Genomic DNA, 13,575 nt, shown 5'->3' on the forward strand with positions numbered 1-13,575 from the left:
TCATCGCAAGGCTAATCGTAAGTTCACTTACCAGCTTATCTAAACGCGAATGTCTGCCTGCTACTGAGCATGCATGTCGTAGAGTGCTTTCGCGACGCGATTGCTGCTGTGATCGTTGTCTTTGGGCTACGTGCGCTTGCATGCAGAGTTTCAGGTGCTGTATCTGCCATGCCGACGTGCTGTGTGCCGGGCTCCACGAGCGGTTACAGAAACAACAAGACTGCGAGGCATTTTTTCGCGGCTCCTCGTGATGCGGATCTCCGTGCGGCATGGGATCGAGCCATTCCCCGTGTTGACAGAAAACTGTCCGACAAATCACGTGTGTGCGATCTTCATTTTCACGAAGAAGACATACTGAAGACGTACACCCATGTTATTAATGGGGAAGAAGCAAAAATCGAGAGGGGTAAGTGGACCCTCGTCGAGGGATGCGTGCGCAAAATGTGCTGTGAATAAAATGTAAAAGTATCTCTGTATTTGTGTCCAGCTGTAGTGCACTGCGTGAAGGATCGAAAAATATTGTTGGAACGGTAGCGCACGCTAGGATCAATACACGTAGAGCGGTAAACTCAAAATACTGAAATTTCTTCTGGAGTTGGCGTCAGGCATCGTCGCTGTTGCAGGGAAAGAAAAACTTACGACTCAGGAACCCGAGGAAGTTCACTGCCCTCGCAGCTCGGGTTGTAAGCAGCGCGCGGAGTCATTCACGAAGTGAACGCTGTGCGCAAAATTTGCTTATTTCGGAAAACTGCACCACAGAAATTGTAGGTACTTGTGGTCTGCTTTCGAGTGCCATAAATGCGGGACTTTGCGCTCTGATGCTATTGCTAATTTATGTTTAAAACACACTGCAACAATGCCTGCCTGACATTCGCGTTTAGATAAGCTAAGTGAACTTACGATGAGCCTTGCGATGATCTGATCTCCACCTTTAAAGTAGATGTCTAAAATGCTACTTTGGTGAAGAAACTCTTATAACCACGCTCCTTTCAAAATGGAAATGAAGATCGCACACACGTGATTTGTCGGACAGTTTTCTGTCAACACGGGGAATGGCTCGATCCCATGCCGCACGGAGATCCGCGTCACGAGGAGCCGCGAAAAAATGCCTCGCAGTCTTGTTTCTGGAACCGCTCGTGCAGCCCGGCACATAGCACGTAGGCATGTCAGATACAGCACCTGAAACTCTGCATGCAATCGTACGTAGCACAAAGACAACGATCACAGCAGCAATCGCATCGCGAAAGCAGTCTACGACATGCGCGCACAGTACTAGGAGCACAGCAACTGATCGGACCGGCTGAAGCCTGGTACGACTGCAGCGCCACTCAAAGCAACCAGTGGTGGCGGCGCCGCGAAACGCTCTCGGTTTGGCAACTGAGTTTAATTCCATTAACGTTGGTGGAAGCGGCCAGATTTGTGGCGGTCGGGTGACTGGTTTTTCCATCATGGCAATGCCCCTGCTCACACAGCCCTGTCTCTACGGCAATTTTGGACCAAAAATGGCATGACCCCTATTCATCAACCCTCATACTCTCCCGACCTTGCCCGGTGCTACTTTCTTTGTTTCCTAGAATGAGAAAATAGGTGAATGGAAAGCGTTTCGTTGATGTTGCTGAGGTGAAGAAAAAAACGACGGAGGCACTGTCAAGCATCACAAAAGATGAATTTAAACAATGTTTTGAAAAATGTAATGAAAGATTCGACAAGCGTATCATTGCAAGTGGGGAATACTTTGAAGGAGATTGAAGGTCTATGCTTAAAATGTGAACAAATAAGTTCAAACAAAAATAAGTCCGGTTTCTTTTGGGTACCCCCTCGTATAGTGCTTGTTCGCTTGTTTGTGGTGCGGGAATCTGTTCCGGAGGCGCATGCAACCCTCAGACTCTGGGGTCCTTAGGGTCTCTTCTGCAGGTGCGTCTGCAGGTGTTTGTCAAGGCTGTCCTTCCTTCCACAGTGAGGACAAATGACCTAGACTTGCCGCCGTGCTGCACTGTGCAGTGAGTGTTCTGGCTCCAACCACGGATGAAGCGAAGCCCGCAGTCGACGCACTTGAACGGCTCCTCCCCTGACTGGACCAGCTGGAGGTCGAAGAGATGAGTCCGCTGTGCGAACCTTTTCGCGCATTCTTGGCACAGAAAAGCCCACTTGCTCGTGTGGGTCCGTTCATGTCGGTTCAAATCGCCTGTGTGAGGGAAAAGAGAAAAGAATGACGAGGTGTGGCACACTGAGCGAGACTGCCTGATAGCAGGCTCATAGGAGGGAAATAACCATTGCATTACATAAACGCCACATGCGGCCATTCAGTTGCATGTAGCAGCGTTTACAGGGCTTCGAAAGCAGCGCATTGCAGCCAGTTGGAACTGCGGCCACTTCGACGAGGGAGCATGTAAAGCTTTGATCGGCAATTTTTCTTTGCATTATATCTGAGAGAAAAATAACTTAAAAAGACACACGCATGTGTAGGTGTTTGGAAAAAGGAGAAATAGATTGCCCGCGAAAGTTCGTTGCCAGGCATTGGGAGTTGGCAGCGATAGAGAATGCGAAGATGTGAACACTCTAATCAAAGAATTTGCCGACTCGCTTCCAAGCGCAGCGACTGTAATGGTGCCCCTCTGTGTCGCACCTGCAACTACAGGCGCGTCTACACAACTTCCGCTTCTGGACTCAGCGATTTCTGATTTCACGTCGGCTATTCCTACTCGAATGGCTTAATGCCTCCGTAACGGCGCAAACCGTCGCATCCGTTTAAACGCTGCGTCGAACACTTCTTCCTTCTGAAGGATGTCAGAAGGCACGACAGCTTCCAAATAGGGTGCGGCGACATGCAATCTGTTGTAATTGCTCATTTGCCTCTTGAATGAACAGCAGACTAAGTTATCGCAATCCTTTTTTATAGCGAAAGCAATACTACTTGCACTTTCACGCCTTTGCCGTGCCGCGGCGCTGACCACCATTGACCTTCATTTGACCTTGATTGCATTAAATTGGATTAGATTGGATTAGATTAGATTAGACTGGATTGGATTGGATTGAACTGGATTGGACTGTATTGGATTGGATTGAATTAGATTAGATTACATTCGATTGGATTGGATTGGATAACCAATGCATCACCACAAGTCTAACCACAAGCACCACAACCAGCTGCACTACCAGCTGAACCACCATGGCGTAGGTACGGATAGTGCTTCCGCAATTACCGGGCTTAACCAAGCTAAGCCACTGCCAATTTTTTTTGCGTAGAGAAGTGAAGTGCTGGGAAACGCTGTATTTATATGAAGTCGTGTGGCCAAAGAGCGCCAAACATTGGCCGATGTCCACTTCATTCTAAAGCCACCACTGTTGGCGATGTATACGAAAAATGAATAGCAAAGCTTATTGCAGACTCAATCCTCGGCTTACTTGTGATCGCTGGAGTAAGGAGAGAAGGCGCAGCGGCACCTTCCGCGCGGACTAGGCTCATTCTCGCTCTCCCGGTGCTGTTCGAGGCGATCTTTCCCAAAGGACAGTTCGTTGCATGTGCCACAGGCGAACACAATCGGTGAAGTGGGTGAATTGTTTCCATCCTCGGAGGGCGAACCGAGCTGAGAACTAACATCTTCCAAACCAATAATTTTAACTCTCCTATCGCAGCACGCACTATTAATCATCAGTCACCACTGGCACAGAGTATATCTGCATGAAAAAGCGCAACTGTATCTGCGACTTCCTCTTTGCACTTTTTATACTTTGTAATGTTGCTTCTATCATTTACTATCACTACACCGCACGTAAACCTGAAAAAAAGAATCGTGTACGGTCGACGTGCTTCGCCATGTCTGTGGTTTGCTCTTCATCATTTTCGTGTTTGGGCCGCCGCGGTGGCTCAGTGGCTATGGTGCTCGGCTGCTGACCCGAAAGACGCGGGTTCGATCCCGGCCGCGGCGGCTAGAATTTCTTTGGAGGAGAAATTCTAGAGGCCCGTGTACTGTGCGATGTCAGTGCACGTTAAAGAACCCCAGGTGGTCGAAATTTCCGGAGCCCTTCACTACGGCGTCTCTCATAGCCTTAGTCGCTTTGGGACGTTAAACCCCATAAACCAAACCAATCATTTTCGTGTTTGTCACTTTGAGTTCAATAAATCTTTTTCTTGATAAACATTTTGTGTTGCTTGATATTGAATTATCGATTACATTGTCAAGTAGCCGCCACTGCTGTACGGGCTCGGCACTTCAAGGTGCAGTGTAAACAAAATTCAATGTAAAAAAATATACTGCTTGCACTAAGTTTTATCTTTTATTCTTAAGTATTACTTTTATAATGACTAGGGCATGCGGTTTCTAGAAACAAGATGGAAGTGTTTTGAAAGGGTCCATTTATCAGCATACCGATTAAAAGTGCTCACGATCTTTTGACCTTAGTTGTCAAGGAAGTAGGAACGATTGGAAACAGACATTTCGCTCTAAGCCTCTGGGACATGAAGATTATTATATTCTTGTTTAACTGACGCAAACCCAATGCGCACTGCTGGTTTCATGCGCACTTCAAAATTATAGATATACAGTGCGCATCCATCAAATTCTAATTGTCTGTTTAGGACATACCAAATAACTGTATTCCCAGGGCTTTAACCTACTTACTTAACATCACGAACAACATCACTTTCAATCTCTTTTTCGCAGCTTTCTCACTGATATAGGCTCTAGAATATTCGAAGTTGATAAGCATGAAATTGCTTGTCTTTTTGTCTGAGAAGTATGCAGACATTGCCAAAAATAAATGAATTTAGTAATCAGGCGGACATTTACACGTGGCTATGTTACCGCACAGACGCACATGTTGACGGCTGGCAAAAGGCTTATGGGGAGCCAAAGCTTGTTACTGACTTTACCTGCGGCGTCAAACTGCCGAAGAAATAGTGCGGCAAACATAGCAACAAGCATGCACGGTGTTCGCGGGACATGAGAATGAAGGTCCCTCTCGACAGCGTTGACTTTACAGCCAGTAAAAAGGTAAGAAGACTTTTACTTGCAACGGAAGTGATAAGGGCGCGTGTCCGACGGCGATAAAGAGAGGCCATAAGCACAGAATCGAAACATGTGTGTCACGGAAAACTATCACTGGGGATATTTTGCTTTATAAGAAACAATTCACCTCGCGAGTTTGTTATCACAACTACTGGGAATATACTTTTCTTTAGAAAAAGAAACTGATTTCGAGGGCTACAGTCAGTGGCGGGACGTTCTACAGTGTCCCGTACACCAGCTCGGTAGTTCTTTGCAGGAGCAGACGGTGGCAGTCTTGCGCTGCCGATTACACTGCCAGAGAAAATGTTTCTCAAAGAGGTCCTGTGATTATTGCGGAGTGAAACGCGCTTGAAGCGTCTCGTGCGGCACTTCCTGCTCTTGTCCTTGTCCGCGGTTATGTCTGGCACACAGAAATCACATTTTAAAGGGAGTAGGAAAAATGAGCGCCCTCTTCTTTTTAATGTTTTTCCGCGGACTTGGTATAACAGTTGCCACTGATCAGAGGTGCACGAACGTGCTTAACCGCGCGCTAAAAAGCATCCAATTCCACTTTCTTCCACCGGCTCCGTAATACGTACCTTAACTGCTTTATGGCCGCCTATACAAAAGATCCCCGTTGTGCGTTCAGTATCTTTACCATATGGCTATCACGGGAGCGCAGATTCTAGCAAATCAGCCGAGAAAAAGCCTTCTACGAGACAACAGATAAGCCGCCAGAGACCGGTCTTGATTTCAGTAGCCGCAGGCTAATTCCGCCCGCGAGTTTATTGGTTAGTCAGTCTCTACCGGAAGTTGCTAAAGTGGCACCTCTTTGGCCAGAGGTTCTGCATGATGTCTTAAGCAACCTATCGCTTCCGTTTGACTGAAGTTTTTCCCGAGTGACAATGCTACTCACTGATATATAGATTAAACAGTTGGTACTACACAGCTGTAGTTTGCGAAGTGGCATACTACTTGAACATTTTATGCCATACCAGATTTTCAGGGATTAGTCGCGCAGAACCACCAGCTGGATATGCGTGCAGAAGCGTCTCGCGCTAGCGATTTGCAATAGAAGAAGACTGATAAAACGGCTCGCTCTCCCGCTGACTCGCTCGCCCACGAAGCCTACCACAGCGGAAGTGAGAGGCGCCGTTCTTTGTGTCTTAATTCTCGAAAAAGCCTCGCGCGAGAGCAACGTGTGTGCGATTAGGCCAGCATATAATGCAGGGTGCACTGCGCGTTTGTCTGGACAGCGCTCTGCCCGCTCTGTCACAGTGTGCTGTCAGTGATACTGGCACCGTTTTTGTCGTCTACCCATTTTACCTCAGGCCTGTGCATGCGTCATACATATAGGCGGCAAAGTGCTCCAATGACGCAGGGCTTCGACTTGCTTTCTGTTCCTCTTGAAATACTCCCTGTAGGTCCCACAATGGTGGCTCGGTGGTTACGGCGCTTGGCTGGTGACCCGAAAGACGCGCGTTCGATCCCGACCGAGGCGTCCCAATTTCGATGAAGGCGAAATTCTAGAGGCTCGTGGGCTGTGCTATGTCAGTGCACATTAAAAAACCGCAAGTTATCGAAATTTCTGCAGCCCTTCACTACGACGTCCCTCATAGCCTGATTTGCATTTGGGACGTTAAACCCCAATAAACCAACCAACGTATACCGGCGAAGAAAATACCAGAGCTTCACTCCGTTGTTTGCTGCGTTTTATTTTATTTCGTTCACTATCACTTGAACTAGCACTATCTTTTTTCGGAGGTTCCCATGCGCTGGCTTCTTAGTTGCTGGTCGTTGCGTTTCCTTTTTTTTGTGTCGGACCGATGAGCGAGTGCGCAAGTGTATGACGTCACTGATCCTTGATGGCATATATGCGCATATCACAGTGCGCCCTCTGCAGAGCCTACCAGAGGCTGCCCTTCCCACTCTTGTACTTCTTTGCTTGGCTCTGGTGCGGGGAACCTCTTCCGGTACGGCATGCGAGCCGGCGTGGGATCTCTCCTCGGGACGCGTTTTCCTTTCCGCAGTGACGACAAACAAATGAGCTAGACGTGCCACATAAAGTGTGCTGCTGTGTGCGGTGACGACTCAGGTGTGTGGCTTCACCCCTAAGTGAACCAGCTGGCGGAGGAGGAGATGATCTCGCCGTTTGAATTTGCGGCCGCATTGGTCGCCCAGGAAAAGCCGCTCGCGAGTGTGGGTCAGTGCATGCCTTTTTAAATGGCCTCTGTAAGGGAAAAGAGAACAGAATGAGGAGAAGTAGCACACTCAGCAAGACAGCCTCAAAGCCGGCTCAGAGGAGGAAGAGGAACCGCTCCATAAACACACGAGGCCGTTAACCTATGCGTGGCAGCTTTGATATGGAGCGAAAGAAGCGTATACTGCAGCCAGTTGGCCCAGCGGACACTGCCATGACGCAGGATAATGAAGCCCTGATCAGCGCTTAAAAATTCGTCTCTTCTCCTACAATACTATTGAAGAAGCCTAGCTTGTTGGGCCAGTTGGTGCATGGTATGAGAAAACCAGCGAAAAGGACGCATTCACAAGGAGAAGTACACAGGACAACGCTGGAAGCGTTGTCCTGTGTACTTCTCCACAGCGTTGTCCTGTGTACTTCTCCTCTTTGTGAATGCGTCCTTTTCGCTGGTTTTCTCATACTCTTACAATACATATCAGATAAAATTACAAAATAAGTCAGACGCATCTATTGGTCTTAGAAACCGCCGAAATATGTCGGGCGCTTGAGATCTTTGTCAAGCTACTGGACTTAGCAGCAAAGGGGAACGCGAACACACGAACCTCTATTGGTTGATTCGCTTCCATGCGCAGCGACGCTAGTGGCGAGTACCTGGTCGGGGGAAATTTTGTACCCATTAGAAAGCCGGTGGGTACCCGGCGGCATCGGGGTTCGAACGCGAGGCGGATGCGAGGAGGATGCTCTACCACAAGGCCACCGCCTCGGCCAAGGAGATAACTCGGCTGGGTGACGTAACCACTCGCATATATTTAGGGCAAACGGCTTCTGTTGGTGTGTCGTGCATGGTCAAAACGAAATAATTAGGACAGAGAATCCCGCATGTCTGAGGACGGCCAAAATAGGCCCAGGTGTGTGTTGCCTCCGTTCACTCGAGCTCCGATCGGATGATGCAACAGCATTTCAAGATCGCCACACAAAGAGATGAAAATCGCTTTATCCGTACCCACTACTACGCGCGACGTGTCTTTCGTTCGATGAATTCGCTCCTCCCCGTCAGCGCCCGCGTCGTGATTTCAGCGCGGGCTCCGAACCCGACACCTCCGCTGCCGCTCTAGGACTCGGGTGGACCATCATGGAAGCCCTCGTTGACGTGGCTCACGGCGTTGTGCACCTCGGGCGGGTTCTAGGACGAAGATGTGGCCGCAGCGGCCTGAGTACCATGGTCCTGCAAAGACATCGAGGCCGGCGGCGCGCCGTGCGGCTTGGCCAGGCTTACGGGCGTCGCGTAGTACGGCTCCTTCACCGCCGTCAGCGGCATGTAGCTTAGGTCTTTGTTGGGGTCGGCGCCCGGACTCTCGAGCACCTTGATCTCCGGCACGTCCAGGTCGTGGTTGTCCAGACACTGTGTGGCCGAGCCGGAGCCACCGCGCACGTCATCGTCGCAGTCCTTGTAGTTGAGCACCGGGTTGAGGTGGCCGATGGTGGAGTTAGAGTTGATCATGCCGTAGTCCTTGGCATTCGAGCAGAAGCCCTTGAACGCCACGCACAGCCCGATGAGCGATATACTGATGCCCACGAAGAGCACGATGCCTAGGATGATTCTGAAGATCATGGCGTCGGCTGCTTGTGCTATAGCGCTGCGGTCAACAGGAGGAATGGTGTACCTTATCTGGCAAGGGTAGAACGGATTCGATTCCATGCGCAGTTACACTAGTGGTACCCCTATGTGTAGCAACCGGGCACGACTTCAGCACTTTCCTTTCTGAGCGCGATTTCCGGTTCTTTCTGGGATCTCCCCAGTAGTGCTGGTCGATGCGTCTCAGTAACGATGCGAACCGTCGCAGCCGTATAAACAAAGGTCCAATCGTTTGTTCCTTTTGAAGAATGACGATAGCCACTACAGCTTCACTGCGGAACACGATTACATGCAATCAGATTTAACAGCGCGTTTCCCTCGCGAACGAAAGGATGACTAAGTTATCAGACGCCTCCACTTGCTTGGGCAATCGAAATGCTTTAAAACGCTTGGTACTGTGGGTTTATTTGTTTATAGCGTGTGCGTAAAAGTGCCAAATATTGGTTGATGTTCGCTTGAGTCTTACGCCATTACTATAGGCTTCTTATACGAAAAACCAGAAGCAAAGCGCAATACAGAGTAAAACCTCGGCTTAATTGTTATCGGTGGAGAAAGGGCCCGAGGAGCAGCGGTGCCTTCGTTGCTGCCTCTGCGGATGATTGTTCAGCCGCTGCTCCTCCAAAACCACTTTTTTTTAGGGAACAGGTCGCCGCATGTGTCGCAGCGGAACACCGTGGGTGAACCGGATGAAATGATTTCATTCATGGAAGGCAAACGCACAGAAGCACGAACATCTAACGGACGCAGAACATTCGGCTGCTCTTTCATCACAGCCTGAACTTTGCATCGCCAATCATCCTAGGCACTCAAAGGACGACAGAAGGCGCGCAATTGTGGTCGCCGCTCGCTGGTTCCTTTCTTTACACTTTGTAATATTTCGTGTATAATGTTACTACCATAACTGCACACGTATAATAGAAAAAAGAACAACAGATGTTTGAGACGCTTTGTCTTATCTGTAGTTTGCAATTTTTCGCAGCCGTGTTTGTCATTTTCAGTTAAAATTCTTGCAAGACATGAATAGTTTCTGTTGTCTGATATTATCTATTGAAGCATCAAAATTGTGTGTCCTCCTGTAGCAGGTCAGCACTCTAACGTGCGCTGTAACTAAAACTAAAATAAAAGTACTGCTGTTCGCACAGTGTTTGATTTTTTCTCTAACCATATCGATTTTGTAATGACTATGTGAAGTGACATAAGCCAGAAAGACGCCTGACTGTTTATATGCCCCAACTTACCGCGATACCGCTTAAAAAATTCATTGTAAGAAGAAGATAAGGACGAATCAGCACTCCCGTGCTTCGTCGTCATCGCTGGTTGGTAGAGCGCGAGCTTTCAGTTGCTAAGGAAGTAAGCAAGTTTGCATGCTGACATACTGTAATAAACATCTGGAGACATGAAAAACATTATATTATTGGTTAACCCTCAGATGCACAATGCGCAGTACTGATTTCATAGCCCCTCTAATAAAAATAAATATCACACATCTATATCATTCCTATCACCGATGAATGATATGCAGCAAGAAAAGAAGTCATCATTGATCTTAATTTGCAATGCGTGCTTCCTTCAACTACTCAAGACACTTAAAGGTGCACTGAAGAGGAATCTGAACTTGTCTTTTTGCCGCGGGAACTCGATCTACACGTTCCGAGCTTTCTTAGAAACTGCGATTTACTGCCCTGTGTGGCCGATTTCCCCAATTAAATCGAATTAACGTCCGGCTCCCGCCTTTCTTTTTTAAATTCTGCCTCGTACGGTGGGCGGAGTCGACCAACGCGTGGAGCGCCTTTCACCCAGTCCCGTGGCGGCTTGCCTCTCTGCCATCGGCGGAGTAATACGAAGTAGTCCGTAGTAGCAAATAGTCCGCGCGTATTTTTATTTCGTCGGGCTTATTTTGCGGGGATATTATCTGCGAAGGAAACTATTTATTCATGGAAACCTAAAAAACAAAATAAAGCGAAAGCAAAGCCTCCACGGGGCTGGGTGAAAGGCGCTCCACGCGTTGGTCGACTCCGCCCACCGTACGAGGCAGAATTCAAAAAAAAAAGGCGGGAGCCGGACGTTAATTCGTTTTAATTGGGGAAATCGACCACACAGGGCAATAATTCACTGTTTCTAAGAATGCTAGGAACGTGTGGATCGAGATCCCGCGGCAAAAAGACATTGTCAGAATCCTCTTCAGTGCACCTTTAATACTGCTTACGTGGTCTAAGAGGGATATATTTATTTCATTTGATTTTATTTTTTATCTACCTTTATAATGACTCACGTGGTTGTAAGCGACTCTTGTAACGATACCAATATCCTGTGTTCACTTTTGTTCGCCAAGAAGCAAAGCTCTAATGCAGCCTATGGATGGCATGCACGCCTCGCAATCTTAAAGTTTCGGGCCCAAATTCTCGCACCTTTTAGAAAGTTTTATATTTCGTTGACAGGATTTTTCGACAGGATATCAGCAAGCTATCTCAGGAGACTAAAGATCTGATTAAGAAACGTCAAAGCATGAGGATGTCTAGCTCCACAGAGAGGATAGAACTAGCAGAGCTATCGAAGTTAATAAATAAGCGCAAGGTAACCGACATAAGAAAGTTTAACATGGAGAAAATCGAGCATGCTCTAAGGAACGGAGGTAGCCTAAAATCAGTGAGGAGAAAACTGGGCATAGGTAAAAACCAGATGTATGCGCTTAAAGACAAACACGGCAATGTCATCAGCAATATGGATAAGGCAGTTGAATTAGCCGAAGAGTTCTACAAAAATCTATACAGTAGCGAATCTAATCATCAAGATACTGAGGGACGCATTCGAGCACAGCAATGGGACATCCTGCCAGTAACGAAGGAGGAAGTAAAGAAAGCCTTAGGAGCAATGCAAAGAGGGAAAGCAGCTGGTGAGGATCAGGTAACCGCAGATTTGTTGAAGGACGGAGGAGAGATTGTGCTACAAAAACTAGCCACCCTGTGTACGCAATGCCTTGTGACCTCGAGGGTACCAGAAGCTTGGAAGAACGCTAACATTATCGTAATTCATAAGAAAGGAGACGTTAAGGACTTGAAGAATTACAGACCAATCAGCTTATTGTCCGTTGCCTACAAGGTATTTACTAAGGTAATCGCTAATAGAGTCAGGACAACCTTGGACTTTAGTCAACCGAATGATCAGGCAGGCTTTCGTAAAGGACACTCGACAATAGATCACATTCACACTATTAATCAGGTGATAGAGAAATGAGCAGAATATAGCCAACCCCTATATATAGACTTCATTGATTACGAGAAAGCATTTGACTCAGTGGAAAGCTCAGCTGTCATGCAGGCATTGCGGTATCAGGGTGTAGAAGAGTGCTATGTGAAAATATTGGAAGATATTTATAACGATTGCACAGCTACTATAGTTCTCCATAAAGTCAGCAATAAAATTCCAATACGGAAAGGTGTCAGGCAGGGAGACACGATCTCGCCAATGCTCTTCACTGCCTGCTTACAGGAGGTATTTCGGAACCGGAATAGGAACAGCTGGGGATAAGAGTTAATGGAGAATACCTGAGTAATTTGCGATTGGCTGATGACATTGCCTTGCTAAGCCACTCAGGACAAGAACTGCAAAGCATGATCAATCAGTTAGACAGGCAGGGCACAACGGTTGGGCTAAGAATTAACATGCAGAAAACCAAAGTAATGTTCAGCAGCTTAGCAAGGGAACAGCAGTTCGCCATTGGTAGCGAGGTGCTGGAAGTAGTAAGAGAATATGTCTACTTAGGGCAGGTAGTGACCGCAGATCCGGATCATGAGAGGGAAATAACTAGAAGAATAAGAATGGGGTGGAGCGCATATGGCAGGTTCTCTGAGATCATGAATGATAGCTTACCAATATCCCTGAAGAGAAAAGTATACAACAGCTGTATCCTGCCGGTACTCACCTATGGGGCAGAAACGTGGAGGCTAACAAAAAGGGTTCAGCTTAAGTTAAGAACAACGCAGCGAGCTATGGAAAGGAAAATGATAGGTGTAACGTTTGAGATCGAAAGCGGGCGGAGTGGGTGAGGGAACAAACGCGGGTTAATGACATCTTAGTTGAAATCAAGAGGAAGAAATGGGCTTGGGCAGGGCATGTAATGCGAAGGCAAGATAACCGCTGGTCCTTAAGGGTAACGGAGTGGATTCCAAGAGAAAGCAAACGTAGCTGGGGACGGCAGAAAGTTAGGTGGGCGGATGAGATTAAGAAGTTTGCGGGGATACTGTGGCGGCAACTGACAAAAGACAGGGTTAATTGGAGAGACATGGGAGAGGCCTTTGCCCTGCAGTGGGTGTAGTCAGGCTGATGATGATGATATTTCGTTGAACCCACAACACCACACCGCATAAGCACCACGCAACCGGATACGAAAGATGGCCTGATGGGAGAGCTTCCGAGACCTGTCGCTGTATTTCCTGCCTGAAATGCGGCGCAAGGAATGATCGCGGTTTCGGTGGACAGGGCAGCAGACACAAGTGACGGCCGACTTCCTGGCACACAAACTGCTTGATTTCGGCAGAAAGGCGATAGGGTTTAATGTCCACGGCGGATCAAAACACGCCGCTTGCGTAGCTCATCAAATCTCTACAAAGTTCGTAGACCTTCGCAATGGCAATCGGACTTTTTGCAATGGCCGTGTTGAAGGCGTCATCATCGGTACCTTTCAGCACATGCCTAATCTTATCTACGCCTGCTATATTTGGGTTGAAGCGTTTCCATAAGTCCACGATGTC

The 13,575-nt window shown here is 47.8% G+C and overlaps 1 pseudogene; it reads right to left on the reverse strand.

Moving 5' to 3' along the window:
* Positions 1-8,197: 8,197 nt before the first annotated feature.
* LOC149330072 (uncharacterized) lies at positions 8,198-8,800 on the reverse strand (annotated as a pseudogene).
* Between the last annotated feature and the right edge of the window lie 4,775 nt (positions 8,801-13,575).

This window comes from Amblyomma mixtum, chromosome 9, assembly GCF_055824585.1.
Source record: "Amblyomma mixtum isolate Tamu chromosome 9, ASM5582458v1, whole genome shotgun sequence".
In the NCBI taxonomy this organism is placed as follows: Eukaryota; Metazoa; Arthropoda; class Arachnida; order Ixodida; family Ixodidae; genus Amblyomma; species Amblyomma mixtum.